At 44.2% G+C, this 19,994-nt stretch overlaps 1 long non-coding RNA gene across 1 annotated transcript in view; it reads right to left on the reverse strand.

The window, feature by feature from the left end:
- Positions 1 to 19,994, reverse strand: part of LOC146358968 (uncharacterized) — a 62,628-nt gene that overhangs the window by 22,420 nt on the left and 20,214 nt on the right. Inside the window, exon 3 of the long non-coding RNA XR_014786355.1 lies at positions 10,834 to 10,936. This is a non-coding gene — a long non-coding RNA (uncharacterized LOC146358968). The remainder of the gene's footprint in view (positions 1 to 10,833; positions 10,937 to 19,994) is intronic.

Here is a 19,994-nt window from a genome sequence, read left to right on the forward strand (position 1 = left end):
AAAAAAAGGGAACGCAAATGGCGGCGGCTACAGCGGCCGCCATTTGCGTTCCTGTTTTTTTGCCATGATAGGCTACGTAAATATTTACGTAGCCTATCACGACGAAAGATAGGGGTGCGAATGGTGTAGCGGCCGCCATTTGTGCCCCTGTCTTTTGCTGTGATAGGCTACGTAAATATTTATGTAGCCTATCATGGCAAAAAAACCAGGAACGCAAATGGTGGCAGCTACAGCGGCCACCATTTGCGTTCCCTTTTTTGCTGTGATAGGCTATGTAAATATTTACGTAGCCTATCATGGCCTTTGCGGGGATGTAAATGGCGTCCCTGCGTTAGCCTTGATAGTATTTATGTAGCCTATCACGGCAATCATGAAGAACTGAATGGCGGCTGCAGATGCAGCCGCCATTCACAAAGCAGCACGAATGGCACCAGGTAGGTGCTCCATTTCGCGCGCCTTTCGCGGGGTGGTGGGGCAGGGGCTTCGTTCCGCCATGGATTTCAGGGGACCGAATGCACTGGCATTCGGCCTCACTAAGATCTGTGGTGGAATCCCCCAACTTCCCTAATTTTTTTGCAAAATGACAGCTGTGATGAAAAAAACATTTTGCTGGGTCACAAGGAAGGTTCTAACTGGACAAAAATGTTTCAGAAATCAGGTTTGCAAAGGAATTTTGTCCCCTCATACCGCTCGTAGTGATGTGAAGGAAATGGTTTAATCTGGCTATGGTGAAAAGAGACAACATATTGTTTTTTCATCCAGTATGTGAGTTTCTCACATGAAATGGACAGAACAGGTTCGTGGTTAAGCATCTGTAGACATGATAAGTAACTAAGGACTTGGACAGCGTTTGGTGGGGTCATCTTGATCCCACCTTGATCTTATGCGCAGGGTTTTTCAGTTGGCCAATAACGGCAGAATTGACCACAAAAGCCAGAAGAGTAAATCTCCCTGCCCCATTAAATTAAGGCAGAGGCACCTGAAATACCACATAGCAATCTACACTTCATCAAGGTTGAAGGCTACCTGGAACATGAGGGTGTGGATGGAAACAGAAGGTTTATGCACTTCTTCAGTGCTGTTGGGGTGCATATGACCCCACCTGTTAATGGATGGTTAAAACTGTAGACCTTAGAAAGTGATGGTTCTTGTTAAAGAGGATTTGGGACTGCTTATATCAGCTACAGCCAAAAAGGAATCAGGGTTTTCATTGGCCATTTTACAAGTCTTGTGCGTGACATGTTTACTTATGAGAGAGTTTGCCAAGGAAGTACAAAAAAAAGTGACATATGAACAATCTGTTGTGGCATATTGTAAAACAGTGTTATCTGCGCTGCTATAGTTACAAGCCCTTTTAGCATATTCATGATTTAGCTTCAAACATTTTGAAGGCAGAGCTAGTGGCTTTGGCATAAAATCCTTTGTTTGGGACAAAAATATCTTTATAGCGCCATGGAGCAGACATCCCACAAATAAAGGTCATAAAGACACACTATTTGAAAAGTAATTTAAAGGTAATAGACTTTACAAAGAGTACAGAAAAATGGTATAAATGCCAATGAATGGTGCACTTGAATAAGCCACATATTCATAACAGTTTGGGTTGCTCAAGCCATGCATAGGTGGAAGGATTTGGATTTCAGTCTCTGAGGTTTAATGAAGGAGGACCTTTTGTTTGTGCATGTATGTGTGCACGTGTGTGTACAGTGCCAGCTCCAGCTTTTGGCGAGCACTTGGGCAGCACACCCTCAGTGGGGCCCCTCCCCCACTGAGTCTGCCTTCTCACCAGCTGCTATTGCTGTTAATCCTCTTTCTCATCATGGTTACCACTTGCTTTGCAGGCAGAGAGCCTGTGAGTAGGGATGTATGAATCCCTTACCTGGCTCTGTGCAGGGGCATCCGCAGTGGGGGGGAGGCGCTCCATCTCTCTCCCCGGCTGGCTCTGGGGCGGCTCCGGCCACAGCTGGAGTTCCGGCTGTGGCCGGGCTGCTGCGGCTGCAAATGGCGGCCATCGTAGCGGCTGCCATTTGCGTCCCTGCTCTTTGCTGTGATAGGCTACATAAGTATTTACGTAGCCTATCATGGTAAAGGCAGCCACGCAAATGGCGGCTGCTATGCCATTTGCATGGCTGCCTTTACCGTGATAGGCTATGTAAATACTTACGTAGCCTATCACAGCTGCAAGGTAACACACGGCGGCCGCAGCAGCCCGGCCGCGACCGGCTGGGAGACCAGCCGCCGCCGCCGCATCTGCTGGAACGGTAAGTTCCATCCCGGGGGGATTCCGTGGGGTGGCGAGGGGTGGGAGGAATCCGGCCTCACTGGAATCCGTGGTGGAATTCTCTGCCATCCCTACCTGTGAGCAAGTAGGCAGTGGCATCTGCTGCTCATCTTTCTCACCACCACCACTGTTTGGGCCAGAGCGAGAGGCAGGTGAACAGGCAGATTGCGATGGTGAAGAGGAGGTGCAACAGCAGGGGGTTATTGTCAGTGGGCCCCTGCAGGGGTGTGGGCCCTTGGCAGGTGTCCAACCATGCCCACCTTTGATGCTGGCCCTGTGTGTGTGCACACGTGCAGTACATTTAACATGCTGATGGCATGGAGACAGGATACTACTAGGGGACCCCAGCTATGTAGCAAAGAAAACCAGGGAAGCAGTTATATAAATATATGAAGCTGCTTCATTTTGAGTCATTGATCTCGCAAACCCAGTACTGTCCACTCTGACTGCAGTGCCACTGGCTCTTCAAGGCATCACACAGATGTCAGGAATTGAGCCTTGGACTTCACGCATGCAATGCATGTGCACTGCCACTGTGTGGCTTAGGGAGAAGGGTGGCAGATGTAAATTCGCAAACAGATTTGGGCTGATTTGGTCCTTTATCAGAAGCATGAGTTGAGACTTGCTCATTGCCCTGTATTCACTGAGAAGCTGTACTAGAAGTTGAAAGCCTTCAGAGATGGTCAGATAGCAATCGGATACAGACACAAGACAGAATGAACTTTAACGTGGCATTTGGAGAACTTCAACAAACACGAGTTTTGCTTGTACACACATCTTTACAAAGGGAAGACTCCTTCCTTAACGGATTCTTTCTCGTGCACTATACTACAGCACCAGATACTGGTCATCTCTATAGTCAAAAGCATGTGGCATTATGAACCATTTGTTCTCTGCTAATGAGGCAAGCCACTTTGTCTTAAGTCCACTTACAAAATCAAGTTCATCATTGATTTACAAAAATCATAATCCAAATTCTAAATTTCCATGTTTGTTTGTGTTTTCATTCCAGAGGGTTCAAAACAGTATGGTAGAGGGATCTGTGCAGGTGCAGTTTATCCTCATCCCACTATTGTCCTTGTCATACAGTCTGCGGATTTTTGTAATGTTTCAAAAACCTGCAAAGACAGTTTGACCAGAGATGATAGAGGGACAGAAGAACTGAATATGTACACCATGGGAAATAATGCCTCTGTCACAGTACTTTCCAACTGCCTTAAAGGTTATTATCAGCTTACAGGTATGACTCAGCAGGCCTAAGGCTCTCATACTTGCTCCTCCAACCAAGATTTCTTTGGTTAACTTCAACGTTTTGATACCTCAGCAAGAAAGGAAACGAAATGAAACTTTAGATGACTTTCTGCAAGCTCTTTAACTGTGATCTGATTGCTCCATGAAGACTCCTTGTGGGCAGTCTACACTCATGCATGAAACTGTGCTAACACTGCAAAGGCTGAGAGAGCATTCACAATAGATTTAGGAAAAGGGATGCTTCGCCAGACAGCAACACAAAGTGGGGCATTAATGTGTGTGCGCATCTTTGATCACTGCAGGAGAAGTATTCAGTAAGCTAGGCATACAGAATGAGGACAGGGCAAAGGAACTCAAAGCAGCTGGGGGCAGAGATGTTGCAGAGTAATGAAGCAGAACAATGGAAGTGGAGCAGGCGAGCCTATCATCGCTTTAAAGAGGCAGCTGTGTGGATCAAGAAGATGATAGATGACAAAATTAGGGAGAGGGGAAAAACATCAGGCATATGGAAAGAAACCAATATTTGTGAAGTGAGGAAAAGTGAAGTTGTAATTTGAGAGAGAGAGAAAAAAATGGTAATATGGAGTAGTAGCTTCCAGCTAGTGAACTCCGTGCATCAGGGAGAGGCACACTGGTAACTTCAAATTCCGTAATGGATGTGGCTTGTGTGTGTCTCAGTCTAAGTGTGAGACTAGCTCCCCATGATGAGTAAAAGCCTGCACAAATCATGTCCCTGAAGTCATAAAAAGCATAATCTAAATGAAGGAGAAAATCTTCTCTGATGTGTGTAAGATTAATGAGACATTTTGGCAAAGCGTCACTGGAATTTGCTCCCAAATGTCATCCTGCATCACAACTTTGCAGCCATTCTTCTGACACTTTGAACTTTGCACATCTCACTTTGAGAAAGAGAGAGAGAGAGAGAGAGAAATGTGGAGCACAAGGAGGGAGAGGGAAAGGAAATAAGAACATAGGTTAGGTTTGGTGTGGGGGGGGTACCGCTTGTGAAATGAAGTTTGAGGCAACGTTTTAATACAGGAAAAAAGTATATCTGCCTGGATTTATGTGGAGCTCTGCACTGTAGCCAGAGTTGTGTAAGTTGATCTAAAGGGTCCTATTGGTGAATAATTTTGCCTTGTGGCAGAGAGCTTAGATCACATGGCCTTATGGAACTTTTCAGCTCCATGAACCTATCACTTCAGGCAGCCTAAAAGACTAAAAGGAGAGGAGTATCATCCTCATCATCATTTCTATACTGCCCCATAGCTGAAGCTCTCTGTCTCATTAACAATACTATTCTCTTTGAGTTCAGAGCCTGCACTCCGGACCTGCAGATATAGAAGCAGGACGTTGTTACAATTCAGCAGAAAAATACAAGCAGCAGAGTAAAAATCACTGTATGTAATGTAATCACACTAACAATACCCCTCAGCAGCTTTTTCTCTGCCACTAGAATTTTGCTTCAGTTAGAAAAACATACAATTAAGAATTAAATTGTTGAATTGCCAAGGAAGTTCCAGTAGTTGTAGGGCACCAAGCAACACTTGTTCTCTATTTACTCTTGATGTGCTGACTTTGCACAAAAATGGTATAGTCCAGTAATTCTTAATGTTTGTGGTACTGAGGACTGCTATTTTGTTTTGCTTATTCTTTGTGGATCGTCATATTTACTTAGTTATGACCTTCATGTGGGAGCAAGCTTGAGGAATTCAATCTTCGTGAATTCATATTTGACAGAAGTGGGCAACTTGTGGTCCTGCAGAGGTTTTGGCCTGTAACTCCCTTATGCTCCAGGCAAAATAGCCAGTGGTGAGGGATCATGGGAGTTGTAGGCCAAAAATTCTGGAGGGCCAGAAGTTGCCCACCCCTGCTTTATGAAATATCCTGAACTTCACCTCTTCAACTAATGTATTTGGATTGGGACATAGCTAGCCAACAGATTTTGCACTTCTCTCAATGTAGCAAAGTAGTTTTTGGTAGCTTAAGCCTGCAATTCTGTATTTGCTAACCTGAGAGTAAACTCCATTGAGACTTACTTCAGAGTAGACATATATATATATATATATATATATGTATATGTGTGTGTGTGTGTATATATATATATGTAGATTTAATATGTATTTTGAGAGAAAATAAACATTTAAATACATATTTTAAGGGGGAAATGTTTAAACACTTATTGAGACTTTTAAAATGCACGCAAGCACACATTCATGCAGAAACAAAATGGAATTATACATAAAAACATGTGACAGTGACATGGATCCAAAATAGACATATTTGTCCATGGGGTCACGAAGAGTCGGACACGACTGAACGACTGAACAACAACAATGCAGGAGGCCATTTAAAAGTCTTCACAATTAAAATTAATCTCCTCCTTTCTCCTTAAAGTAAACTAAAGGCACAATCCTATACATGTTTAGACAAAAAGAAAAGGCCTACAACTCCCAGCATGCCCCAGCCAGCATGGCTAGCTGGGGCATGCTGGGAGTTGTAGGCCTTTTTTTCTGTCTAAACACGCATACGATTGCGCCTTACATTCCTTTTGTTTGCTTGCCTCACAGCTGTAGTTTGTCACTGGGAATATTATTAATCAATTTGTGTTATTGGAGGCTGATTTAGTTCATTGATCAACAAATATCTCAGTGACATGGAGCATGTACAAATCTGACAATGCTTACTCTCCACCTTCTCTCTTTGCGTTCAGTCTAGTGGCATGAGAATGTAGAAGGAAATGAATTTTAATTCAGTGTTTGCCATTGAAAAAGGCCTACATAATTTTCCTCTGTTATACTTGTCATGGTTTCACAAACCTCTTGAAAGTGTACCTTGGACCACTGGTAGTTCCGAAAACTCAGTTTAAGAGTTACTGATCTAGTCAAGAGGATATACTCAGATCATAGAGGGTATACTCAGTGCAATAGAGCATCTACTGCAAGCTCTCTGAAGACACATGCAGCACCTTGAATTGTCCCTGAAAAGCTATGATGAAATGGATTTCCCAAAGACCCACCTCATTAAGATGTGACCCAGCACATCAATATAAGGGTGGATCAACATAGAGTAGAGCAAGGTTCAATAGACTTCAATGATGTTGACTTGGTTTTGTTGTCTAAAACCTACAACCCATAAAATTAATCCCAGCTAGATTTGATAAAAAGCAGATCTGACTACCTCCCCAACATACAAATCAAAGAACTGTATTAAAAATGATATGATCTTTATTCACACACACAGTTCTCTGTAAGATCTATGAAATTATGAGATTCTAGGGTTGTATACAATGTTATTCCTACTTAGAACAGACTCATTGAAATTAATGGGGCTTAACTTAGTCATGACTAACTTGAGTTCCAATCATTTCAACCCCTAGAATCTTATTCATTTGATAAGATCTTGGATCTTTTTAAATTCTTTCTATTGTGTAATGTATCCTTCTAATCAAGTGTGTAAAACTGATGTTGTCTTGGATTCTTCCTTTTTTTTTATTCTGACAACTGTCAATTCTTATCAGTTTGGATCTAATTATGGTATTAATCGCCCAATCCTATGCATATTTACTCAAAAGTAAGTCTTATTGTGTTCAGAGGGGTGTATTCCCTACTAAGTATGTTTAAGATTGCAGCCTAAAAGTTTATGATGTTGTTCCAGGCCTCCCAGAAAGCAGCATAAGAAACAGCTGTGAAACTGGCCCCAAGGTACCTGTGAAAGGCCATACTGCAGAAACAAAAGGGCAAATGTTTTACACATTTTGCCATGCTATTGTTAGGAATATCCATAATTTAGACTCTTTTCTCCATTAATGTGCAAAGGATCATAGTCAGCTATGATAATCAAGTGGCGTAAGCATATTTTAGCATGTCATGATCGATACTTAGAGATTTAGAAACAGGGATAAAATGCAAGGATGAGTATTTTTCTTACTGTGTCACTATCCCTAATTTATTTTATAGGACAAATCATGTTTTTTATTCAGATCGTTAGTAGAACATTTTCATCAGAGGGAGTGAAATGAACCTATTCATTTCTTATATCACAGATTAATGAAGCTGCAATGAAACTGAGCTAAAATGGGATTTTAGACAAGGAACTGTCATGCTTCCAGAAATGTAAAAGCTATGCTAGGTGAGGCATTGCTCTTAAGTTTAACTTCTTGTTTAATTCAGTGCATATATCATGATAATATCTTTAACATACAGGGAAGGTCAAGTTATTTATTTTTTCCACCCACACACCCCCATCCCAAAAGGACAAGAGTCTGTTCCTTTACATTTTGTGGGAAGTGCATCACTTAGAGGAGGATCACTTTAGAAGTTTAAGACATTACATCAGAGGCTTGAAAATTCAATGCTACTGATATTTATCAATGGCAGAAACATTGATTCTTTCCCATCCCCGGTCCTGCAGTGGTTATTCAAGAAGGCATTGGAAGTTCCAGCAGTACTGTCCTTTTAATGATACCAAAAACTTTTCTCCAGTACTGCCCGCTGGTCTTGGTGATGGGCGAAACTCTTCCATTTCGATTCAGAATGGGCTTGGCTGTATGTGGCATTTATGCATAAATCTGGGCAATGACCCACATTGTTTCTTCTTTCATTGACAACATTAAGAGCATGAGGGGTCTCGAAAGCCTCCATCCAGCCCCCAATGAGCCCCACACCCGCTTTCATCCTCAAGATCTGCTCTGCTGCCACTTCTCTTTAAGCAATACTTTTCTGGCAGCTGTGATTGTGGCAACACAGAGACCTCTCAGAAGGCCTCTCTGTGAGACATCCATTATTCTTTGGCAGGGGTCCTGAGACATTTAGTTTCCTAGAGTGCCTGAACACATAACTGAGATGTCAAAAGCCCTGGAAATGACCTCTCCTAGAGTTCTTGTGCCTGGGAGGATGTCATGACCATGCTCAGCCATCCCAGGTGCAAGGAGCCTGTAACATGTAGTTTCCGGGGCGCCTGATGTCCCTACTAAATGCGCAAACACCATGAAAACATATATCTTCAGGGCCCCTGGTACCGACTGGTATGTGGCCATTTCAGTGTTCCACATGCCAGGGAGCAATGGAGGTCTTTGGTGAGGTCTCAGCATTGCTGCAGCTTCTGCCAGGTGAGCTCTGCAAGAAGGGAAGTGGTTGGGAAAGATAGTGCTGGGATGTACTCATTACTGGGCCCAAATTTTAGTGGAATTTGGGCTCCATTCCTAATTAACCTAGTGTGGAACATAATCTTATCATTACAAGCCCCCATCCTTTGCCCCCAATGTCAGCGCCATTACTACATTCTAATACATGCAATTCTGTGGTCACTACTGAAGACATCAGAGGGAGGAACTTTCATTGTGCCTGGATGCTCAGCTCCAGTAGAGAGAGCCTTCTCCCTCCTACCAACTGCTACTGCTGATGATTTCAGAGGAAGAGTATGCACAAGCCCTTCCATTGTGTTTAGATGTGACTCCATGACCTGCTGAGCTTTGCAGTGAAGAACCTAGTGCCTGAATTTGCTTTTTTCCTCCTCCCTCCCAGTCCCCTTTCCCTTTGTACCATGTCTTTTAAATTGTAAGCCTTTGGGCAGGGACTGTCTTATTTCTTATCTTTGTAAACCACGCTGTGAGCCTTTTTGACTGATGAGCAGGCTAAAAATACTATAAATTAATACATAAATAAATAAATCTTCTGCAAGAAGAAGAGTAAGTGTAACCTGGCAGAGAAAGGGGCCCAGTTCTCACTGAGATGGTCACCCTCTGTGTATGGGTTGTACTACTTAACAAGTGGGGTTTCCCATGAGTAAATGCAAGTAATGTAGCAAAGAGCCGAAGTCTTGGGCCCCTCAGCCCTGGGGCCCCAAATGACCCCCAAGAGAGTGGCAGGTGATGAGGGCAACAGATACAACCTCCATTTTAATCCTGTAGCCATGATGGTGCTACGATGTAAGTGAGTTTAAGATGCAAAACTGCATATACTCAATCAGGGTTGGCAAAGCAGTTTTGTCATCCTAACGTATCGGGAATGTAGAAGCAGATGTAAAGCATGGAAGGGCAGTGGTGGGGGAGGGGGGAAGAAATGTTAGCTGAGTGCTTCACAACTGAAGTAATACACATGGCTGTTTACCCCCCCCCCCCAAAAAAAAAAAAAAAATTAAGTGCAGGGTTTAAAATTACCTACCTCTACTGCTGACTGAACACTCCTCTGGACCCCAAAAAACTAGATTTCAGGGAAAATAATTCTAGCCTAGCCTTCACTCTGATATGCTACTTTCCTATGTGAAGGGTTGCTTTTTGTTTTTAATATGGAGGAATATTCAGTCAAGGGAGCCTGTAACAGCAATCTGAAGTGACAAAGGGTGACCACCCCTGTGAGAGTTAAGTCAGGAGTTCAAGGCTCACCCATCTGCCTCTTAGTTAGGGTGAGGTGCGCTGTTTCAGCAGTCTGATCCCACAGTGTCCTTGTATGGTACACGGCAACCTGTGCTGGCTTTTCATTGGTCCTGATAGATTACAAGGATCACCACGAGATCAGTGTGGGCTCTCTGTCCTGTAAGGGTGGCTTCCTGATTACAATATGGAGCTGTCTTGGGGAAAGCTACCTGGCTTTTCTCAATGCAGTTCCAAACTCCCAGATGTTTAAAATGGTGTGCCTGGAAAATCAGGATTCTAAATCGCATGCAGACCTTTCATGGATAGAAAAGGTTCTCTGCTGAAGAAGTTCATGCTCGTCATGTGAGAGGCACAGGAGAAGCTGCACAGCCTTGGTGGTGAGGATAAATGCATGGCCTTGCAGCCCTGCTGTGTCCATGTTGCCTTTCCAGGTGAGTTATACCTGAATAGGGCTATTTATTTGCACAATTTCACTACTGCACAATTGTAAGGCAGGTTTTTTTAAAATAAAAAAAAAACTCTCTATATAACTATGCTTTTCAGGTAAATGCCAGTCATGCAGAATTCCACCAACTACTTTCCAAAGTCAGAATTTCCAACTGAAATTAAACTGGAGCAGAACTAACTGGGTGTCAGAATCCAATCAAAGCACAGTTAACAGAATGCTTCCATTCCACTCCTCCCCCACTCCCATACACAGAACAATTATGTTTGTTCAATATATTAAGATCAAGGCAGTTGTTTTCTTTTGCAGAAACATGAACACTTTGTAATTTGTCTGTCATGTAAGACCATAAGTGAAATAGACATTTCTGAGAAATGTCAAAGGAGAGCATACATGGAAAAGACCCATGTTACAAAATGTGAAGGTTAGGTATGCACTAATTCATAAACTATTGCTGTCATAAACTTGAGAGCAAGATCTTACCCTTGAGGCTGATGCTGATCAAAGTCAAAGGAAAGTCTGTCCCAGGCAACTTCCGCAACAATTTGTTCAAAGAGGATGGCTCAATGCAGAAATTACATGCCATCTGTTGAAAAGAGTTAGTATTAGTGTTTTACCTGCGGCTAGTACCTTGAAAAGAAAAGAGACATTATGGTGATATGTGCACCTTATTAAAGTCTATAAATAAAAGCACCTTCAGTTCAATGAATAAGCAAGTGTTGCTACTTTCTTAGTTATGTCAGGGATGGATTAATCTATCAATTTCTGTTTGTCATTTTCCCATTTTACCAATTTTAAGTTTGTTCCATTCTGTTTCCATATCAGTTTGCAATTTTAAAAAATCCACATGAGAAATCATACACATGTTTGGGACTTCCGGTTGGAATTGATGTCGCTCTGGCAGCTTCCCACGGGTTCTATGGGAGCTTTCTCAAACAGCTTTTTAAAAGGTTGAAAAACCTTTTCATCTCCCCTCTGGAATTAAAGGGGGGGGGGCAAAGCGGCATCTGGACAACATCTTGGAGAAAAGTACCCCCCTCGAGATAGTGGGGTGGCTGGATTCCAGGATTATCTCCCCATAGCTTTACCAACGCAAAAAGCTGTGATGTGACTCCTATTTCATAGGAGAAAACAGGGCTGACATGTTCCATAATAATATATGCTTCAAGAAATATCAACAACTCCTATGGGATGATTTAAGAAATATTAACAACATCTGAGAACATCTGAGGACCTGTAAGATCTGTTTGAGATATGAATGCAGCGAGGAGAAGAAAGGGGATGGCTTCACTGCCAACTCCCCCCATACCTCCTGTGTCAAAAGTTTTGAAAACAGAAGATATAGGGGAATTAGTTTCTCTGATAAAGACTTTATCTTTGCAATTTACAGAGCAAGCCAAAAGGCTGGATTTAATCCAAAATTCTATCACCGCCTTGCAAGGAGACGTCGATTTAATTAATGTGTCATGGCAAAAAATGGAGACGAGAATTAACGAGCTAGAAGACCGAGTAGCAGGGAATGAAACTTCGACACAAATTTGTTTTAAAAATACCTCTGACAGAATTTCTCAACTGAAGGCCTTCATGAGAAGATCCAATGTACATATTATTGGGATTAAAAATCTGTCTAATGATGTAAAATTGCCTATTTTTGTGGATAAACTTTTGCATGAGATACTCCCTATCCCATCTGATTATTTACTTGATATTGAGCAGGCATTTCGTGTGCCAAATGCGAAAGGGACTGACTATACCATCATAGTCCAATTTGCAAAAGTCTCCACAAAGAATTATATCCTACGTAGGGATGGCAGAGAATTCCGTCACGGATCTTGGTGAGGCCGAATGCCAGTGCATTCGGCCCCCCAAAATTTCTGGCGGAACGGCCTGCCCCCCCCCGCGGATCCCCCCCGGGATGAGACTTACCTGGGGCGGATCTTCCGGGCGGCGGTGGCTCCAGTGGCGTCTGCGGCGGCAGCTGGTCTTCCGACCGGCTGCCGTCGCCACCATTTGCAGTCTTGTCTTGTAAAAAAACCCCAAAAATGACATGATAGGCTACATAGAGATTTACGTAGCCTATCATGGCTTGGTTTAAAAAAAAAACAAAAAACCCACGTACGCAAATGGCGGCGGCTACGGGTACGGCTGCCGCCATTTGCGTTCCTTATTTTTGGCCGTCTTAGTCTACGTAAATATTTATGTAGACTATGACGGCGAAAATAGAGGGGAACGCAAATAGCATAGCGGGCGCTATTTGAGTCCCTTTTTGATTCCCCGTTTTAGCCTACGTAAATCTTTACGTAGGCTAAAACGGGGAATCAAAAAGGGACGCAAATAGCGCCTGCTACACTATTTGCGTTCCCCTTAATTTTTGCCGTCATAGTCTACGTAAATATTTACATAGATTAAGACGGCCAACAATAAGGAACGCAAATGGCGGCGGCCGTAGCTGCCGCCATTTACGTACGTGGTTCCCCCCCCCCCAGAGCCCTCCGCGGCCAGAAATCCGGCTGCGGACAGCTCTGGCTTGGCTGGGCCTGGCCGGCTGCTCCGTGGAGCTGCCGTGGAGCACAGCTGGCCGTGGAAGATTCCGGGGGGGAGGAACGGATCGCCTCCCCCCCTGTCGAGGATTCCGCGGGGAGGGACGGAACGCCTCCCCCCCCACCATCAACATAATCCGTGGAAAGGTAAGTCACTTTTGTACATCCCTAATCCTGCGTTTGGCAAAAGAAGGTGGAAGCCTTTCCTGGAAACAAGATAAAGTTATGTTATTTCCAGATTACATCAAAGAGGTGGTGAATAAAAGAAGGCAATTAATCAAAGCGAAAAACATTGCAAAATAAATGAACTTACAATATTACTTAAAATATCCTGCTACACTTTGTATCGTGTCTGAAGGTCAGATGAAGACGTTTATAAATCATGAAATGGCGGAGGCATGGCTGAACGTAAAAATGCATGAGATTCCTGTTTCAACCCCATGAACTGGAACCTTTAAACAAGTTTTGTTAACTGTTTGTGTTTAGGCTACATGATCCAGGCCAAGTCAGAAGATAAATGATAATACAGTCAGGGCCAGAAATATTGGAACAAGGATAACTGTTTTGGCAGTTGACCTCTGTACACCACCACATTGAAGTTGAAAGGAAACACACCCAGATGGGAGTGAAGTCAGGACTTTCAGCTGTAATTCAAGGGGTTTGACAAAAGTGGGGCACTAACCATTCAGGAAGGCCAGCCAGTGGCATACACCCCCCCCCCCATCATTGGTGGCTCATAAGTAATGGAACGAATGGTTGACAAGCAGCTGCATGGCCAGGTGTGGCCTGTTTCCTGGGTACCCCATGACCAATCAAGCAGATAAAAGGCCTGGAGGTGGTTCTGAGTGTTACATTTGCATTTGGTAGCTGTTCACTGGAACCCCCAACATGAGGTCCAAAGAGGGGTCCATGCGAGTGAAGGAGGCCATCATTAGGCCGAGGAAACAAAATAAACCCATCAGAGAGATAGTAAAAACATTGGAAGTGGCCACCACAACAGTTTGGAACATCCTGAAAAAGAAGGAATGAACTGGCAAGCTCAGCAACAGCAAAAGGACTGGAAGACCACGGAAGACAACTAAAGTGGATGACTGCAGAATTCTTTTCATGGTGAAGAGGAACCCTTTCACAACATCTAGCCAGGTCAAGAATGCTCTTGAGGAGGTAGGCATGTCATTGTCAACAACTACAGTCAAGAGACGGCTTTACGAATGTAAATACAGAGGCTTCACAACAAGGTGCAAACCACTGGTAACGCTCAAGAACAGACAGGCCAGATTAGCCTTTGCCAGCAAACATCTAAAAAAGCCTGCCCAGTTCTGGAATAAGATTCTTTGGACTGATGAAACCAAGATTAACTTGTAACTTGTCCCATCAGAATGATGGGAAGAGAAAAGTATGGAGAAGGAAAGGAACAGCTCATGATCCAAAGCATACCACATCATCTGTCAAACATGGTGGAGGCAGTGTTATGGCATGGGTATGTATGGCTGCCAATGGAATTGGCAGTTTCTTGATGACCTGACTGCTGATCAAAGCAGCAGGATGAATTCTGAAGTGTATAGGGCTATACTTTCTGCTCAGATTCAGCTGAATGCTGCCAAACTGATAGGACGCCGCTTCATATTGCAGATGGATAATGACCCAAAACATACAGCAAAAGCTATCCAAGAGTTTCTGAAGGCAAAGAAGTGGGATGTTCTTCAATGGCCAAGTCAGTCACCTGATCTCAACCCAGTAGAGCATGCCTTTCACTTACTGAAGACAAGACTGAAGGCAGAAAGACCCACAAACAAGCAGCAGCTGAAGGCAGCTGCAGTAAAGGCCTGGCAAAGCATCTCGAGGGAGGAAACTCAGCATTGGGTCATGTCCATGGGTTCCAGACTTCAGGCAGTCATTGACTGCAAAGGATTTTCATCCCGGTATTAAAGGCGATCCTTAAGTTTGAAATGATGTTGGTTTGTTCCATTACTTATGAGCCACCAACGATGGGGGGGGGGGTGCCACTGGTTGTACTTCCTGAATGGTTAGTGCCAACCAGCTATGCTGCGAGTTGCAGGACTTTTTTCTGTCTAAACCTGCTTAGGATTGCGCCCTTAGTTTGTCTCACTCCCCAACTAAAACTGCAGTTTCTATTATTTCCCTTTATGCACAGACCTAGCTTACTCATCCTTAGCTTGCAAGCAGGAGGGAAGAAGCCACACCTCCACTGTGTTTTCCTAGCCATTCAGCAGACTTAAGAAAGATGGTCTATTGGTTAGCTCCCATGGAGACACATCACCTGCATATTCCTGGGTATTAACACTCCTTTGTCAGTTCAAGACTCTGGCCTTGAGACAACCCACAGTGATCCATGGTGCAGTGGAGCCATGGCTCACAGGGATGCAGCACCGACACTTTTTTATCAGCAGGAATGGTGATGTCATCTGCCACCCCCCTCAGACTGCCCTGTTCCCTCCTGACTTAGCAGCAACTCTCACAATATCTGGGAGGAAATGCTTTCTCCCAGTAATGTAATATATTGTTCCCTGTTGTAAAAGGTTTTGCAGTGGCTTGGTCTTGAATGGGAAATGGAGTCTCCTTAGCTTTAGAAAAGGCCTGCGCCTGATGGATCTACTAGAACTGGTTTGTTGATATGGTTCAACATGCCTCCATTTCTGGACTCTCCTTGAGGGCATAGATATGGGGAGTGTTATGATGAGCACCTGTACTTCAAAATTTACCACTACACCACTGACAGGGTTACTCCTATTCACAAAAAACTGATATCTGAAACAGTTACCTAGCCTGTTTAGTGCATAGTCGAAGGACACTTTGTGCACAGCAACAATCTGCTGCTGAAAATGGCATCCCCATGTCAACGTCTCTCCTTTTCCCATACGATGTGTAGGATCACTTATTCCATCATTACATCAGCACATTGTGCCTTTTGCTGACCCTGATCTTGGATTAATGTCTGCCACTGTTCAAGGTCAGGGAAAGCACAACATGGTGACATTGCATGCAATATGGAGGTTAGGACTCTTACACCTTAAGAGAGGGTGGGACAGAACTTGACACAGGGATGCTAGTTCAGCAGCAGCTTTGATGCCATGTGTAATGTGTAGCTCCACCCTCGAGCTTAGGCAAACGAGTGCAAACTAGTTGCCTTAACAAGCACCATGTTTTATCTTTTTACTTTGTTTATCTTCACAACAAACTTGAGAGAGCCTGCACCTACTCCAATTGTGAGAGGAGGATAATGTAAGCCGCCTTGGGTTCCTTGCGAGAGGAAGAAAGGCGGGGTATAAATGCAATAAATAAATAAATAAATAAATAAATAAATAAATATATTTACTTTACAATGTTCCACTTTATAAAGGGGGCTTTAGAAGCGGACAGTATCTAGTTGATAGGACTGACTGGGAAAACAGGTGGAAGCTTCTAGGATGTTCTGAAGTAGGTCAGGAGCTCATCTGTGACTATCTGGTCTCCAAATGGAAACACTGCACTGAAGAATGCGATTTGAAAGCTTGTTTGATGTTGAAAGAGTGAAGTTGATTTATTACAGTAAAATTGGCTTCCTTATTTATATTTCTTTAGCTAGCATGGCAATAGCTGCCTATGAACACATGAAGGCTGTAAAACTAGATCAGGTAACGATGATGCTTTCAATTTTCTTGAAAATGCTAGCTAAATGGATTGGGTTTTGAACAGGCCCAACATTTCCCCTCCCTAAGATAGTGTCTGTCCTGCTTTTGCTAAAACAAAACACTACAGCTGGAGATGAAGTATAATCATGTTTAAGTGAAAGGGTGGGGTAGAGAGGGAGGGAGTTGACTTGTTCTAAATTATGGACACTTCTTTTGGGGAAGTGTGATAACGCTGGATACAAGTGGGACCTGCAACAGTGTCGCAGTGCAAAGTACTCATGTTCAGGGTTCCAGCCAGCCACACCCTTTCCTAGTATACGCCATTCCACCCACAAGTTTTCCATCTCCCACAACAGTCAGTTAGAATTCTGTGCTCACTGAGCATGCTCAGTACCCATTGGGCTGTTTTGGGTCCCTACCACTAGGGATCTCTCCCCCCGCCCAGCAAGCCTGCTGATACCACCATCTTGTGTGTGGATGGTGCTGCTTTGGCTACATAAGGATCTACACGGAATAATGAGTTTGCTGAGAGAGAGAGAGGGAAGCTCTCCTTGATGGTCATTTGGCTTGTGCCAAATAAAGACATTTTGTGGCATTTCATTAAATGTATGGCTTTCTGCACAGACAGCTTTTTCACCAGGCAGTACAGCTGCTCTCCTGCTGTCTGTGGCATACCAACATCTGGATGCTATGGGATAATGAAGTAGGACAGTTGCATATGAGAAACCTGCATAGGGGCCAGGTTTAGATTGTTTCAGTTGTCACCCTCTTTTCCTTTCTCTTTCTCTCTCTTGCCAACTCACAGTTTGTTGTTGAGTCACCATGGTTTCAGGATTCAGTCATGGTTCAAGGCTGGTGGATTGCACCTTACAGAATCAAACAGATTCTGCTTCCAAACAAACATCTAGGTTTTATTTAAACAGAGGCTTTTCTACAGAGCTGTCTCACCTTGAGGTCTCTCTCTCTCTCTCTCTCTCTCTCTCTCTCTCTCTCTCTCTCAATCCAGGCCAGAAGCAGTGGTGTTGCTCTTAACTAGTTCCTGGTTCCTCCTAAGAAGCACAACCCATTCAGGATGAATCTAGTGGCTCTTTCATATTGTTACATAGATCAGCTGCTAGTTAATTCTAGCCCTGCAATTATACGATGAATTGATCAGTTGGCTCAAAAGAACAGGTCAGTCTGAATAGAGTAGGGACTCAAAAGTTCATAACTCGTTGGCTGTTTCTTCGTTGCAGGGGTGCAGAACCTCTTTCAGCCCAAGGGCTAAAAAAGAGGCTTTTTCAGAGAAGCTTTTAGGGGCTGCATTCCAGGGGCTGGCAGGGTTGGAGGCCAAGTGGAAGGGCAAGGGAAAAAGGCAAAATGGGTGGGGCCAAGATACAAACCCTGCACCTCGGCATATTGTAGCTTGAAGCTCTTACTGCCAGCAACTATGCCTTAGGAGAGAAATTTTAACATTTTAGAATGGGGGGGGGAACTGCGCAAAAGCTGGGAGACCACCAAACAAATAGTGGCTGGGGGAAGGGGTGGAGCTGGGGAAGGGGGCGGGGCCCTCCAGGGAACCCTGGAGAGCTGTACTGGGCCCCCAGGAGTGCCAGGTTTGGGCCCTGGGCTTGAGACCCTGCCCCCTCCCCATTTATTGAATTGCAAGAGAAGAAGGAGGCCAGATTATGATGATAATCATATCCTTACCCCTTACCCCAAGGCATGCATCCTCCACACTTCCCCCCAACATTAACCCACACTCTCTTTCCTAATGATCCTCTAAACATAAGCTCTCCGCCCCAGAACTGTAGCCAACTTTTCTTGTTACGTGGAGCTGCCACATTTCCAGGAGAGGGTTGAAAAAAGTCAGTGATTTACTCATAATAACCACTAGACATTTCTGTTCCCTGGTCATCAAACCCAAGTGTCTATGGGCTTCTCAAAACGAGGTTTTTATCCCACACCTTTACCACACCTTCTGCTTCTGCATTCTTTGCGGGATTGGGATCCATTCTCTACACAGCTGGTTTTCCTTTTACTGCAAAATGCTACATGCCATTTACACTGGTGGGTGGAGCCTGGCTGGATGTTCTGGGATGTCAGCAACATTGTACACCCACTTGCCAAGTTGCCACCCCCTCTGGGGTAATCCCTCCCTTCTCTCAGCATGATCTTCTGTGTGCAGAACTTTTCCATTTCAATGTACACCACTTTAAGGTGCCTAAAAGTAGATATCTACAGATCTACTTTTCAAGAAAGTAAACCAAACTAAAAATAATAAAAGAAGAAGGCAAAAACTAACCAGTCAAACTGTACCCAAACTGGAACACTAGCCAATCTAGATGCAGTAATGTGAGCATGATAGAAAAGCCATTGCTTGAGCCTCCCCAACAAGGAAATGTGGCTCAAAAACACCCAAGCCACCTTGTACCACTGCAAAGTTTCTTGATACCTTGGAGTAGAGGTAGGTAACCCTTTTGGGCCCATGGGCACATTTGGCAATTTGAGAAACTGTCCTGGGCACCACCACAAAATGGTCACATTGCAGATGAAGACCCAGGTTTGGCCTGGGTCCACCTGCTACCTTCATTTCCTGAGAATGTCTCTGAGCCCCGCGTGTGGCCTGGAGACATTCATGGCAAAAGAAGATGCGAGCAGCTAGAGGCCCCTGCTTTGCTTTCAAGCAGTCTGAGCTGCCAGTAAGAAATGTTATGTATGTATGTATTTATTTATTAAGCAGGAGGGGTAGAGCATCTTGGCAGGCACGCCATGTTGCCTACCCTTGCCCTGGAGGAAGGAGTAGAAAGACACCTCATGCTCTTAGTCAGAGGGATCTAGTCCTTGACACCAACTGACCATAACAGAAGCAGCAGAATAACGCCCCCCCCGGCCCGATGTATCACATGGCAGGAACAGTGTAGGAGAGCATATTCCTAGGTTGGAGGGAAAGACTGTAGCCGTGGTAGAACACATTATTGGCATGCAGAAGGTCCCAGGTTCAGCCCCTGGCACCTCCGGTTAAATAAGGGACCAGATATGAAGCGATGGGTAAGATTTGTTGCCTGAAATCCTGGGCAGCTGGTGCCAGACAGAGTAGGCAATACTGGGCTAGATAGACAAATGGTCTGACCTGCTATATGCCAGCTGCCTATGTTCCTATTTGTAGGGGAACTGAAAATTCTGAGGGTGACTAGGTGCCAAGGAGGACAAGTACCTTCAACCATTGTATGGAAGGGGGATTTTTTTCTTGGTGGGTGCAGCTTGTCGTGCAGGGGCAAGAAAGGCTGTATTTTCTTCTGCACAACTATTAAGAGTACAGGAGCCCTTGCCTTTCTTTGCATTTGGTCACCTGCAAAATGCCCATGGCTTATCTTGCATGAGAAGCAGAACAATGCATAAAGGCTGTTTATGGGATTCATAGGATAAGAAGCCTGACTGTACAGATAGAAGAGAGCAGCTTTCCCCAAGCTGGTGCCCTCCAGATGTTCTG

This window comes from Heloderma suspectum, chromosome 1, assembly GCF_057233095.1.
Source record: "Heloderma suspectum isolate Gila_16-S chromosome 1, 16-S_ref, whole genome shotgun sequence".
Classification (NCBI taxonomy): domain Eukaryota; kingdom Metazoa; phylum Chordata; class Lepidosauria; order Squamata; family Helodermatidae; genus Heloderma; species Heloderma suspectum.